This window comes from Chenopodium quinoa, unplaced genomic scaffold, assembly GCF_001683475.1.
Source record: "Chenopodium quinoa cultivar QQ74 unplaced genomic scaffold, ASM168347v1, whole genome shotgun sequence".
Lineage (NCBI taxonomy): Eukaryota > Viridiplantae > Streptophyta > Magnoliopsida > Caryophyllales > Amaranthaceae > Chenopodium > Chenopodium quinoa.
In genome coordinates this window covers 2,796,459-2,805,128 of record NW_018744113.1, presented here as the reverse complement: position 1 = coordinate 2,805,128, position 8,670 = coordinate 2,796,459, and the positions used below count along the sequence as shown (strand labels likewise).

Below are 8,670 nucleotides of genomic sequence, written 5' to 3'. Positions count from 1 at the left end.
CCTTCGCCCTAGACGTGAAAGGTTTATACTTTTCTGAGGGTTTGGTCCCAAATCCAGTCTAAATTTCTAAACTCTTTCCTTTCAATTATTTAATTTAATTCTTTGATTTATTATTTTCATTGAAGTTTACTAACTCGTGTATTTTGTTATTAGAAAGAGGTACGAGGCTTCGAAGTAAGTAATTAGCTTACTCCCTATTTTATTTCAATGTAGAAAGCATGCTTATATTGTTTTAATATTCCTAGTGTCATGTTAGGATGTTATTTATACTTTCTAGTATCATGTTTATGGTGCCTTTTATTCTTTGTAATATCATGTTGGTATCATGTTAGGTTTAAAGCTTTGACCTTTGATGCTTAGTGATATGCTAGGATTTATTATTAATTTTGTTAGTATCATGCCTAGGATCTTGCTATTGTTATCAAGCTTTATTATGCCTTATTATAATTATGATTATTATGATGATTGTCATTATTATTATGTTGCTTGATGTACATTTATTGTTATTGCTTGATCACGCTTTTATGCATGTTTAAAGGGAATTCGTACTTGAAATCACGCTTAATAAGATAATTAATAATTTGGTTTAGGCTAATATGATTTTAATTCAAGTGATCGCCAATAATAGTTTTATTTGTGCATTAATAATCAACCAACATAGATTAAACAGGTTTAGGGATAATATAATGATTGCATGTTAGTCAAAAAGCGCACATGAATACGAGTAGAATAAAGTAGAGGCATATTTTATAGGGCGGGTTCTATCTCTTTTAGATTGGATTCGTACCCTCATCCCCGAACCCTATTTGGTTCTAGACCTTTTGGAGTTGAAGATCTCATGGATCGTTAAGGGATGTAACCTTCACCTCGTGAACGGTTTAAAAGTTCTTAAAAGTTGTTGGCAACTCTTTTCTTTCCCTTTAGACGCCACCATGCTTAAGTGTATGATCACAATGGGGTTCAAGCTTGGGGATAGTGCTTGAAATATCACAGTGGGGTTCAAGCTTGGGGATAGTGCTTGAAATATTCCCTGCACATACTATATGATCCAGTTGCACCAAAAAAACATACTATATTTACAACAACAACAACAACAATAATATTAATAATGATGTTATAAAACTAATGGTATAAAGAGAGTGTAAAACAGAAATTATAGAGAGAATATTAGGGAGAAGATATTGTATATTATTATTCTTATTATTCTCTACACACTTTTATGGGGAGTACATCTATATATATACACAATGCTAGGCGAATGAAAAGTCTAGCTAGTTATATGAAAAGAATATAGAATGTGGAAAGACTCCGTAATACAAAAAGGTCTGGACATTTATCTAAACATTCACATTCTACAATGGACATCCACAAGTTATTAAATATTATTACATAACAAATAATAATAATAATAATATTAATAATAATAATAGTAATAATAATAATAGTAATAATAGTAATAGTAATAATAATAGTAATAGTAATAATAATAGTAATAATAGTAGTAATAGTAATAATAATAGTAATAAGAGTAATAATAGTAGTAATAGTAATAATAATAGTAATAGTAGTAATAATAGTAATAATAGTAATAATAGTAGTAATATCAATAATAATAGTAATAATAGTAATAGTAATTGTAATAAAAATAATAGTAATAGTAAAGTAATAGTAATAATAATAATAATAGTAATAGTAATAGTAATAATAGTAATAGTAATAGTAATAATAATAATAATAATAATAGTAATAATAATAATAATAGTAGTAGTAATAATAGTAATAGTAATAATAATAGTAATAATAGTAATAGTAATAGTAATGGTAATAGTAGTAATAGTAATAATAATAGTAATAATAGTAATAGTAATAGTAATAGTAACAGTAATAATAGTAATAGTAATAGTAAGAGTAATATTAATAGTAATAGTAATAGTAATACTAATAGTAATAGTAAGAGTAATATTAATAGTAATAGTAATAGTAATACTAATAATAATAATAGTAATAGTAGTAGTAATAATAATAATAATAATAATAATAGTAATAATAATAATAATAATAATAATAATAATACTTTAAAAAGTTTGGGAAATTCTACGTGAAAGACGGACTTTTTTCCAACTCTCTTTAGTGGCACCCAAGTCTTGAAAAATCACCCATAGTGCCCATTTTAAGGTTTATGTCTAACTTTTTTAGTTTTTGGTTAACCATAATTAATTTATTTAAAAAATAAAGATTTTTTTTTTTAAAAAAAAAAAAACCACCTGTTAAACCCCACCACCACCACCACTACCACCACGCCGCCGGAACTCTAACCTCATTGCCAACCAAGCCATCCCACTTCCAAACCACCTGCCGACCAGCCAAACCCCATTGCCGACCAACCCAGCCCACCCAAACACTACTGACCAACCTAGCCCAACCAAACACTGTCGACCAGTCCAGCCTAGAACTAGCCAACCTCAAACACCGCAAACGGCGAACCAACTCCCACCAACCTCCCTCACCGGAATTGAGAACGAACTCTTAAAAACCCCAACCTAAACTTGAAACTTAAACTATAACGAATTAAGGGGTGGTTTAAGCCATGGGGTTTCGGGTTTGGGTTAGAGGTTTTAGGTTTGGGGTCACCATGGAAGAAGGGGGGGATATTTTCGATTAGGGGGAAGAGGAGGGTGGTCGAATTTGGGAACAGAAAAGGAGTGGCGGTTGATCGGCCGGCCGACGCAAGGGGGGTGAGGGAGAGGCCTGGGCAGTAGCTGGTTGTCGGGTTAGGGTTCCGGCGACTTGGTGTAGTGGTGGCTGAGAAGTTGGTTGTTGTTATGTTTTTTTTATAAATTTTATTGTTTATAAAATAAATTTTTTAATTAAAAAAATTAAAGGTTAACCATTTTGATCATTAAGGTTAGCCATAAACCTTAAAATGGGCATTATGGATAATTTTTCAAGACTTGGGTGCCACTAAAGAGAGTTGGAAAAAAGTTCGTTTTCCACGTAAAAAAATTTAAACCTAGAGGTCACCATGTAGAATTTCCCAAAAAGTTTCATTGTTTAAATTTTTTTAACACCTCAATATTTATAAAACAAAATAGACTCATCCATATATTAACATTCCTAGTGTGACACTGTTTCTCAAACATGTAGCCCCTCTTTTAATTTATTTTGCCTTCAATGTCCTTTACATCATAATCAATTAATTGCACTTGAAACAAAACCCGAATAACCATATTATTTGAATAAAAGTTTTTTTTTACGGTGAATAAGAGTTTCTTACACCTACATAAAATTTTATAATGTAATGTTTCTTTATTTGCACTTAAATTTGGACTTTGGACTCCAATAATTTGATTTCATATCCGATAAAACAAATTGGATTTTGATTTTTGAGTTCGAGTCCGTTTCAAAAGTCGCAAAAAATTAATCCAGTTCGATAATTTAAAATGAATTGGAGTGAACTTTGGAATTTTCGAATATATACTCGGCTCACTCGTGTGCCTTACTACAATTAATAAAAAAGGAAAAATTGTCAAAAATAATATAAACTTTGAGCGGTTTGCCAAAAACAAGTCAATCTTCTAATTATTTCTGCATAATACAAACTTTAAGGGGTGTCCGCTTTAAACAAGATAATTTACCTACAACTTATATGATCGGTTACTTTTTTAAAAAAAATTAATTTTTTTTAATATAATCCTTTAACAACATACTTTACTTATAATAAAAATTTTAAGAATGATTAGTTTTTCATAGAACTATTAATTAAATATTAAATAAATCCTAACTAAATTTTTATTTTGTTAAAAAGAAAATAAATAATTAAGTCCTATTATGATTATTTTCTTAAAACATCATTTATCATTATTTTTTTTAATAAAAGATTACCACCAACATCGATCCTTCTGACTCCCTCCAACAAATTTGGGGTAGCTTGCGCTAACATATATATGGTTTGGGTCGCGCAGCTTACGGTGGAAGAAGGGGAGGAGGTCGACATTCTGATTAGGGGAGGGGTTCAACATTTCGGTTAGGGGAGTGGAATCGGGGCAAGGGAAGGGGTAGGGCTGGTCGGTCGGCAAGCCGGGGTGAGGGGACGGAGGGAGTCTGGGCGGCGACTGGTGCTAGGGGAGGAGGTGGTGGCTGAGTGAGGCTGTGGTGGCGGGTGAATTTGTTCATTTTCTTTTTTTTTTAAAAAAAAAGGTTTTTTTTTTTCATTTTAATTAATAATAATTATTATTGTAATAATATTTACTTCAAAATAATAATAATAATAATAATAATAATAATAATAATACAAATTTCTAAGACTCAGGATATTGGTACAAATTTAAACAATGAAACTTCTTAAGAATGAAACATTTAAAAAAATATTATTATAATATCGAGGCGTTCACTAAGACTCAGGGTATTGGTGCTCATGTAGCTGCTCACATTTTCAGCAGGATCGGGTTCGCTATACCTAAAGGGGTGGGGGCCCAGATTGTATCTCGGCTCCCCACCAATTTTTTGTAAATTGAATGACTTTTGTAGGGTTTTTGTTAATAGTAATAATAATCTAATATATAAATAAAGTAGGCATTTTTTGAGAGCATTCGGAGTGCCACATAAGAAAATGTATGATTTCGACCAATTAAAAATTAGATTTGGATTTTATTTTAGAATTAAAAAATTCACTCGCCACCTAAGAAAAAGTGACAAATGAGATTTAAGAATTTCGCCATGTAGATAAAACAGCGAATAGATTAAAAAACTAGAACTTATCTTTTTTAAAGAACCAATAATTATCTTTAGATATTAAAATTAATGTTATTTACAAAAATAAAAATAATACAAAATGATTTATTAAAAAAAATCATGCGTCTCACGATATTATTTCGACTAATGACAAAATTAGACTTATATTCGACCAGACAAATTAGACTTATACTTTATTTTAGAATAAAAAACATCAATCGCCACCTAAGGAATATTAACGAATGAAATTTAACAATTCAAATTCAATTTACAAGTAGCTTGAAAAACGACGAATCAATCAAAGATATTTTTTAATATTATGCAAGTATTCTCATGAAAATAGTTTTTAGATAGTATAGTGGTTTAATTAATAATATCTTCTTGGAGAATATGTAGATTATCTATATTGTTAGATTTTTACTCTATTTTTTTTCCATGAAAATAATTTAATTCTTGGATTTTAATCTACATGCCATTCAAATTGGAGATATATCAAATCTAATTTGTCACTTTAATCTAGGTGGCAAGTGAATTTTATAATTCTAAAATAAAATAGAAATTACATTAAAAAGATAAAAATTATATATTTATAATAAAATTTAAATCACATTATTAATAATAAAAAAAATCTTTAGAATTAAAAAATATATCATTTCTCATTATCTTGCGCAAACAAAAAAAATCGTTATCATTTATCATTTATTCGACTAAAAAGATTAAGTAAATTTTATACGTGTCCGAGGTTACTTGAGTTACTCGATCAGGGGTTACTCGATTAGGGGTTACATGAGAGGTTCGGTCAGGGGTTACACGGTTAGGGGTTACTTGAGGGGTTCGGTCAGGGTTTACTCGGTTAGGGGTTACTTGAGGGGTTCGGTCAGGGGTTACTTGAGGGGTTCGATCAGGGGTTACTCAGTCAAGGCTTACTTGAGGAGTTCGGCCAGGGGGTTACTCGAGGGGTTACTCGGTCAGAGGTTACTCGGTCAAGGGTTACTTGAGGGGTTTGGTCAGGATGGGTTACCCGGTCAGGAGTAAGGGCATGTTCACATTTACTGAACTGAGCTGAACTGAACTGAACTGATTGGAGCTGAACTGAACTAAACTGAACTAATTGAAGCTGAACTGAACTGAATTGATTGGATCTGAACGGAAGTGAGCTGAAATGAATATTTTTATGAGAGAAGGAAATTAGGAGCTGAATTGAATTGATTGGAGCTGAACTGAACTACAATTAAGCTGAATTGAACAGGCCCTAACTCGAGTAACCTCAGCCACACAGAAAAATCCCCTATATTACAAAGTTTATCATATTCATGATAAAAGTTTACCATCACCTTAAGTTCAACCTTTTTTCAAGTCTATATAAACTCATCTAACGTCAATCCCACACTATTAAAGTTTCAATAATGAAAGTATTATCTAAAGTGCCTACAACTTTTACATAAAAAAGTTAAAATAAATAAATAAATAGAAAATAAAAACAAGCGATGAACAATGATCATAAATGGAGCCAAAATGTTCATTTTGCAAGGGGCAGAATTAAAGTATGCGATTCAGCGACTTGCATAATTAGCGATCCATAAGATAAACAAATATGCTAGATACATGGAAGATCATTCATTTTTCACCGTGTACACCCTATGAATATTTAATGTTATATTTAGTGATTAATAGAGACATGTGGTTACTTCGTTAGTGTTGACTTTTTTTTGAGGGTTGCTAAACGCAACCTAAGTTTATTTGACGCAACTCATTTTTCCTTATTTTTTCAACCTTAATAGAATTATAAAAATTATCTTTTTCCCCCTCTTTCAACTTGGTAAAACATATTAATAAATTTGAAATTTTTTATCACACGAGTACCAAAATTGATTCAAAATACTGATTAAAGATTGCAATGGAGGACAATTCTCAAAATTGATGTAAGTTTTTCGTTTTTTTCTTATTATTATTATTTTCGAGTACACTTCGTGTGAAACAAGTAAATTTCGACGACATTGGACAATATCAATGCCTATATTTCGCACACATTGAACAAAACAATATACTTTATTTCGTACACATTGAACAAAATTATATACTCTATTAGTCTATTTCATACATATTGAACAAAATAGTATACTTTAATTCGTATATATTGAACAAAATTGTATAGTATATTTCGTACATATTGAACAAAGCAATAAGCTCTATTTCTCACAAATTAAATAAAACACGACCACGATAACCCCGAAGCAACTTGATCGACAAAAGACCACCTGGTGCTGCAGTTGTTCTTCCGCGAGGCCTTTTATTCCATGCTCGTTTTGCCTCTACTTCTTTTGTTTGAGACCCATTAGGTTCTTGTGGAGGACAGCTGCAGCCTGCAGGGTGGTTGCGGGGCAGTCTGCTCATGCCCAAGTGAGCAGCAGGCAGCTTGCGGTGTGGGCTGTTTCCCCCGTCCCCTCCCAAGTGTAGCAACCAATTAACATAACTTTTATGATACACGTGTAGGCGCTGCATGATTTTGTTAGCAAATGGAACAAGAAACATGAAAGACAATTTAGATTAAAGAATTAAACTTATTTTAAGCAGGCTTGAACCAGACGATGAAAATAGATACTAGTTGAGACAAATTAGATCATAGCTTACAAAAAATAAAGGAACATGCTATTAAGAAACAAGCTGCCATTCATCTTACTTATTTTATACCCATTTGGTCTCCTTTCTTTAGAAGATTTAAGAATTTATACTGAAACTATTGTGATCAGATCCTATAGTAATACCCAATACATCTAGTCATAATTCTTTGCTAAATGTATTAAGCAACAAGGAGTATGAGGAATAAATTAACAGTTGGTTATACAGCTCACAAATTAGAATGCAAACTAGTAATTCAGATTCAAATGAAAGAAATAGTGATTTCTTCAGTTATACAAAACAACTAGAACTATTATATCCCAGTTAAACAAAAAAAACTACAACTATTATATCCCAATTATACGGAATAAATTCCTCTATTTTAGCCCATTCATACAAAACAGTCAAATCAATTTCATACCAGTTACACAAAATAGTTGAAATTGCATTAGTCAATTTATCTAATACTACCCAATTCCAATTCAATTTTTTCAATTGAATGAAAATTCGATCTCAACAAAGATTAAACACCCCACAAATAGAATAAAGAGTATATAAAACCCCCAAAATTCATCATAGTCAAGCAACAACAACAAAAAAAAAAAAAAAAAAAAAAAAAACGAAATTACAACCTATATTAATTTGTAAAATGGAGTAACAAAAATATGAGAGATTGTGTAGATTATATTACCCTTACAACAACAGTGAAAAATTTGTAGGGAAGATCAAGCGACAAATTTCGATTGAAGAATGACAACACAAGTTCTCAAATTGATTTTGAGTATTGAATGAATTTTTTGATTGAAAATTTTTGGGTTTTAGGTTGAAAGAAAGGAACAAAAGAAATGATAGAGTTTGACAGGGAGTTTGCGTGTGAGGGTAAATTTGGATTTTTAGGGGGGTGTGTTAAGTAGATTAAGGTTGTATTTAGCAATCATGTTTTTTTTAAATAAAATCTTTATTTTTTCGATTTATCTAAAGGAAACTAGAATAGAAATGAAAATATTATAGTGAACCATAGATCGGAATAAATATAAAAAAATCGTGCATCGCATGGGCTTACATCTAATAATAATAATAATAATAGTAATAATAATAATATAATATATATAAATAAAGTAGGCATTTTTCGAGAGTATTTGGCGTGCTACATAAGAAAAGTATTTTGTCCAATGAAAAATTAGATTAATAATTTATTTTAGAATTAAAAAATTTACTCGCCACCTAAGAAAAAGTGACGAATAAGATTTAAGAATTTTGACACATAGGTAAAAATAACGAATAGAGAATAATTAAAATTTAATTTATTCTAAAAAACCA

General features: G+C 30.5%; 1 long non-coding RNA gene across 1 annotated transcript; it reads right to left on the bottom strand.

The window, feature by feature from the left end:
* Nucleotides 1-6,761: 6,761 nt before the first annotated feature.
* On the bottom strand, nt 6,762-8,262 carry LOC110692500. The gene is made up of 2 exons (XR_002505474.1): nt 8,042-8,262; nt 6,762-7,227 (listed from the first exon to the last, which is right to left on the bottom strand). It is a non-coding gene; the product is annotated as an uncharacterized LOC110692500 (long non-coding RNA).
* Between the last annotated feature and the right edge of the window lie 408 nt (nt 8,263-8,670).